This window comes from Crocodylus porosus, unplaced genomic scaffold, assembly GCF_001723895.1.
Source record: "Crocodylus porosus isolate Cpor-Errol unplaced genomic scaffold, CroPor_comp1, whole genome shotgun sequence".
In the NCBI taxonomy this organism is placed as follows: domain Eukaryota; kingdom Metazoa; phylum Chordata; order Crocodylia; family Crocodylidae; genus Crocodylus; species Crocodylus porosus.
In genome coordinates this window covers 18225775-18232554 of record NW_017728921.1, presented here as the reverse complement: position 1 = coordinate 18232554, position 6780 = coordinate 18225775, and positions in this window count along the sequence as shown.

Sequence of the window (6780 nt, the reverse complement as noted above, 5' to 3'; positions counted from 1 at the left end):
GCGCCGGGCGGCGCGGCGCGGCGCCGCGCGGCCCGGCCCAGCTGCAGCTACTGCAGCAGCAGCAAGTGCTGCCCCCGCGGCTTCCCCCGAGCACGGGCCAGGACCCGCCGGCCGGGCCTGAGCTTCCTTTTGTGTCTCAGAGGCAGGTCGCAGGAGCCTGTAGCTGCCTGCTGTTACCAGCACTGCGCGTCTGCCCCAACCCCGTCTCCTGTTTGCTTTACAGCCACTGCTTCCCCAACCTGACCCACACACTCAGTTAAAGCCTAGGAATCCTATTTTTTAAGACCTAGATCTGCAGTTTCTGTACCCTTTTAGTCTGTCTGCAGAGTCCTGGACGACCTCAGTTCTGCAGGTGAAGGGGAAGTGAAGTATTCTTAGACATTTACTTACCTTAGCCAAAATGGCCAATGCAGAGCTCCCTGCAGCTGATGGGAGAGATGCTTTTGGCCAAACATAGCCATGGACTACCAAGCTCTAACTCTGGGGGTTATCCTGAGTTTCTCTGAGCTTGCAGGAGCAAGTGGGAGATGCCAAACAGCATCTCTAAATCCAGAGCCACCCATAAGCACACTAGCTGTGTTTCACAGCAAGGACAGTAGTTCTTGCAGCCTCTATTCACGTTTCCCTTTATGGAACCCACATTATCCAAGAGCTGTGCATCTGGTTACAGGATGCTGGAGATACAGCCAAGCAAGAGGTGAAAACTCAAAGATACTTTGGTGTTAAATAGCAGGCAGGTGGTCACAATGATACCACCTTTCTATAGTGATTTCAAACCAGACCATTGAAATAGTTCTATTATTACCTAGGTGGGAGACTTGGATAATATGATGATAGTGACCATAGAAGCACCTTGATTCATAGGCTGAGGTTTCCTATTTTAGGCAAATGAAAAATAAGCAGGTGAAATATTTGGGCCTTCCGGATGGCAGCAAGTCTCAGCAGAGATCTGGGGAGGAAGAAGGTGCTTGTGGTTAGGGCACAAGACTGAGCACAAGGTTTATTTCTGGCTGTGTCACATCATCTCTGTGACCTCGAGCCATTTACTCACTTTCCTCCTTGGTGTTTCAGTTTTCCATTCAGGGCAGGAGGGTGTTCCCTTGAATGGGACACTTTTTCACAAATGCTTTGAAATCATGCGATAGCACTAAAGGAGGCAAGGGTTTGTACACCTGGGCCACGTCCAGATGAGCTGGGGATGTGCCACACATTCAGGTATTCTCTGTACTGCAAGGTAGCGGGGGGGGAGTTTGGCCCCAGGATCAAAAAATTGTACAAAAGAGTGTGCCACCCAAAACTGGAGCCTGGCTGCCCAGTGTCACTCCAGCTGCAGCTCCCCAAAGCCCTCAAGTGAGGCTGCTGGAGCCAGCACAGTTGCCACTCAGGGTAATCTGCCAAGCACCAGGGTGTGTGGCACAGGCATCCTCCAGGGACACGTAGTAGCAGCAGCCCAAGGTGTGCGGCAGCTGCTTGTCCCCAGGGAGACAAATGTCCATGTTTGTGTGGATGCATCCCAGGTGGCTGCATGGGCTGGTGGGTGACTGGGAGTCCAGGAGACTTAGTTAACCTGCCTGCACTTCAGTTTTATCACTTTTTACCTAGTCCTTTTAGTCCTCCCTGACCTTTGTAAGATCTGAAATCAGTGGATGAGACATCCTTAAGTACAAGAATTATTAATCGGTTATTACAGCTTTAGTGGACTTCAAATGGACTGGATATAAATTCAGCTCTCAGCTTGGCAGAAAGCCCAGCATGGGAAACCTCTGTCCTCACCAGCTGGCAGATCTGCTCTGTTTAAGTGCATCACTTTTACATTTTATCATGAGAAGACTCTTGGAAAGCTAATTATATTACCTGGGTCACTTTCACATTTGTGAGTACTGACTGCAGAATTGCTAAGGATTAGGCCCTCATTATGAGTCCCTAGAAAAAGGTCCTAGGTGCCAACTTCTGTTCAGATTGAATCTGACGGAACAGTGCGTTGACATGCAAGAGTAATTTGGCCATAGGTGCTTGCAGAAAATTTCACCATTTTTCAGCATAACTTATTTCTCTGCATTCATCCCATGCTTCAGAATGATCTGCACAAGAGGCACTATCTGACCCTCAAACTGATCCAACAAATGAGAGGCTGGGGAGCAACATCTGTGGAAGCAAGTCTCAAGCCTTCCCTACTGCTGTTTCCTGGAACAAGCTGTGATTCTTACCCCACACAGCCAAACTCCCTTAACACTTGAGCTTTTAGTCAATGGCAAGATAGAAGTTGTCTACTGTCCCCATCAGGGAATGTAGACAGGACTCAAAATCCTTTGTATTAATGGCAAATCAAAACTGACTTCCAAGCATTGGTTTCCCCTGCCTTTCATCTCCAGTTCTTCCTGGGGTTGCAGGGCAGATTCAGGCCCTGCAGCTTGGCAGAGTAAGGACTAATGAGATCTAATGAGATGCTATTGCTGCTCTCCTGGGGGAAACAAGGGAGCTAACTGCTTTGACTGTTCATTAGGAATTGGTGAATCTATTTGCTGTGTGCATGCAGCTGAGAAATGCAGATACTCTCTAAAGACTTGATTTTAGAGGAACTATTCCATTGATCATTTAATAGCTAGCTTTGTGCATGCCTACACACACATCCATATGCCCCTCACCTCATGCATCTTAAAGCGCTTCACAGACTAAGACAGTCATGGTGCCATTTTACAGAAAGGGAAAGAGACATAGAATGAGGTGAAATGATTCACCCAGGTTCAAAGTCATACAATCAGCAGCAGAAAGTAGGTTTTATGCTCACTAGAAAATACACTGCCTTCCACTGTGTCCATATTCCCAAATGTGGAGAGTGGCAGTATGTGGCTGTTACCAATTACAGCATTTACCTTGCAGAAGTTCCAGATCAAACTGTCCCAGCTGTTTTCTCACTCCAGCCTTTCCTTTGGGGTTTCTTTGTTCTATTTTGTCATCTGCAGAAAAACTCAAAGTTTAAAGAGCAAAACAACAGCAATGGAGCTTGTCCCACTGATTATGGTATTGGGCAGGCCTGGATACTTAGGCCTGGAAGAGAGGTCATTGAATCCACCCTTCTGCTCCGAGGCATCCCTCGAGTATTGCTGACAGATGTTGGCCTAAAGAATTCCTAAAACTTTCAGCACAGGTGATTCCACAACCTCCACAGGTAGCATTTCCCAGGATATAACCATCCTCATAGATAGATATGAGGAAAGCCTTTCTAATCTGGATCTTCTCTGCTGCAAATTAAATTGACTACTGTTTGGACATAAAGAACACTTGATCACTGTCCTCTTTATAAGAACCTTTTACATATTGGAGGACTGTTATGACTCCCCTTTCCTGCCTGTCCCCTAATTTTTATAAAAAGAACCCCATTCTTTCAGTCTTTTCTCCTAGGTGCCATTTTTTAAACCTCTCCTCATTCCTGTTGTTTTCCTATGTATTTCTCCAGTTGGGCTACATTCTCCAGTTGGACACAGAACTCCAGCTAAGGCCTCACCAGCATGATATTTATAAAGGACTTGGAAGACAGGAAGTGACAAGTGCTACTAAAATGTTTTTATGTACTTACAACTCCAGTGAAATGCTGATAGCTCTGCAAGCCTTTCTGTGCTCCCAACTCATAAACATGTCATCAGAGGATCCCACTTGACAAGGCCAGCTTTACTTAATAATACTCAAGGAAACAAATTCCTATGTTATTCCTAGTTTAAGAAAATGCTGTGGAGTGGACTGGAACAAGGGAAGCAGACACCAAGTTCATGAAGTTGTGAGCTTAAACACAGCAGCATTACAAACCAGAAAGCGAGCAAGCATGCATTACAGAGGGGTCAGAGTGGAGAGGCAGAGCCAGAGATCAAGTTTCATGGCTGGTATATTCAAGGTAAGGCTCCCCTCCCATTCGACACCAGGAGTTACTGCCAGGCAAGTGCCAGCCAGAACCTCAAGTATTAATGAGGAAGTCAATAGGAGCAAAACAACCCTGTGCAAATTTAAACCAGCCCAGACTGGTACAGAGCATTTGCTGTCCTTATTCAGAATGCCTCTGGGGACAGGCTTCCTACATGGGCTGTAACCAGAGGATAAGAGGCCTGCAGCTTGTAATCTGGATCCTATGGTCTCAAGGAGGGCGAGGCAGCCCCTGAGGCTGATGCAGGGGTTTGAAGGCAGAATTAGGCTTTTCTGTCACTGTGCTGAATGCTCCATCATCAAGCACTGGCAGAAATGGAAGAATATCAGTCCTTTTGCTGGACTGAAACCGAAACAGCAGCACCCTTTTGTACAGTCTGGGACAAAATGTACAGCATTTTCATGCAATGTTGATCAGAGCTACTTCCTGTCTCTGTAACAGGCAGGCAGCCCAGAGGCATTTGCAGTCAGGCTGTTTTTTTCAGACTCTTATCAAAACTCCCCCTTCTTGAGCATATTAAAACAAACTATTACTTGGATCACTGCTATTTACTTGGTCTTATGTGGGTGCGTCACGGCAAGATATTACCACCCTCCTAGCTATGTTGTTAGGTACAAATCACAAGTTTGGCAAGGGAAAGATATTTCAGGCCAGAATACACCCCACCCTTACTCCATCCTTTTAAAGTTATAACATAGAAATGGTAGAAAAACAAGAGCAAGCCTGGTTAGGAAGAAAGGGGAAATACCTTTAGGAAGAAGGCAGTATAATAGATATAGTAAGGAAGCACGGAAGCTGAGCCAACAAAGGAAAGAGCTCAGCTTATTCCAGGATCTTCCATTGCTCTGTTGAGTGAACCTGGGTAAGTTGCTTCCCTTCTCTTCATGCCATGCCTTAGCTTCCTTTTTGTTTAAACAGGTGTAGCACTAGCATCACAGAGGTGTAAGAAAGGACTAGTGCCCAAATATATACTTTGAGAACTTTGGATACGAATCACTGGAGGAAAAAAAAAACAAAAAACTTGCAGTATTGTACTGGGGAGGTATAGATGGAATTCAAATTCTCCCCAAATCCCAGATATATATAGCACCAGCCATTTAAAATGTGAAGTAAAGATGTCAAGCAAGACAGAAAACATTAGAGTAGCAGAAGGAAATATGTACCTTCACTCTTGTTTTTTCAAGCTTGCAGAAATCCTTTTAAACTTCATGATTTCTTGTTGTGGCTTTCAGCCAGTGTGAACCTGGGTAGCCAAGTTTGCATGTGCTAAAGGGAAATTTGGATCCTAAAAATAAATTTATGAAGTTTAGGAACAGTTAAGAGATGTGGAAAACCCAGCTGCGGAAACTCTATACCAGCATCTACGGGAGCTTTGCCAGGCGGTGGGAACATTTCAGGCTTCCTTAGTTTGTAGGTTGTTGACTCTGAACAAGGCGACTTGCTCGGGGTTGGATGGGATCAGAGGTCCTTCTGTCAATCTTCTACTCACCAGTTTCAAGGATGCACACCGAGTATTGACTTTACAGACTTTGAGAGAAGGAAAGGTCCCAAACACTGCTATTTAAGCTTCTAGGATTCTGGGCTAATGCCAGGAAGTTACTATAGGCCTTCCAATTAAGTATTTCTAAAGCCAAAAGAAGATAAGACTACCTAAGAACACAGCCAGCTAGAAAGGAAGTAACATTCTTATGCCACCTTAGCAGGGGCAAAGAAAGCGCTGTGTGTCTGTTAAAAAAGGCAGTCTCTAACCAGAGCTAAGACAGGACACACTTCTCAGCTGTACAGTTCACTTTTTTCTTAGCTAGGCCTTGAGGTTCCTAGGATCTGAGACACCTCTCTACCTTTAATCCACCACAGAGATCAAGTGGGTCATAGTTCTTAGAAGTACAGTCTAGGGACTTGGGGACAGAGCACTGCAGCAAGGAGCCCTCAGCTCTGGGATTCCCTCCCTCTGCTGATCTGATCTGAAAGAAAAAGGGTGTATTGGTACTTTGGGTCCTGTGCACAGCCACAGGCATTTGCCTGAAGGCAGGAGAAGGAGTTGTATCTGTCTGGGGAGTCTCCATTTTTTCCAGGTTTGTATGCATGCATTAGGCCAGTGGAGACAGCCTCTTTTATTACTCATCACAAAAGGACTCCTACACCATGTCCACCACAGAAGTACAGGATCTGTTCTTCCACATGCCCGCAGCAAAAAGAGCATTTGTCCTGCGGTTCTAGTGGTGGGGTTGCCATTCGTCATTAGCAGTTCTGGGTATGAAGGAAAGGTTCCAAATTGCCCTAGGAAAGAACACAAGGAGCCAAAAAGCCATCCACCTGGTGAGAGGTAGCATTGCTTTTTCTTACGTCAACCCAACATCTTTGTTAAGTATTGTAGAAGACACACTAACCAAGGCCTGCTCTTACAAAAGTTTATGCTGTACATCTCTAATCTAGTCTATAAGGTGCAAATCCACCTTCTACCTGACTTTAGACTAAGAGAGCTCTACTTCTGTCTTAAGATGTAATACCTTTTTTAGTCATTTTGGGAGACTGAAGTAAAACAGGTTGCATACTATTCAAAGCACCCCTTTCATCTTTTCTCACCTCCAAGTATAACAATGAATTCCAGCTGCTCTGTCAGACAGACATTTGTTGCTGGGTCACCTTCTCCTGAAAGGAGTGAAGAAAATACTTAATCCAGCAAGCCCATCCAAATGCTGTATAAATTCTTCTATTTAGAGGTGCTGTGGAGGTGGCAAGAAAAGTCCTGTAGGGCAGGTGGTAGCTGCCTCTGACACTCATAACTAAGAAAAATACAGGATGTGTTCTGTGCAGTCTTGGCTTCTACAGTCTGTCTCCAGGAAATGAATGCATGCAGCCTG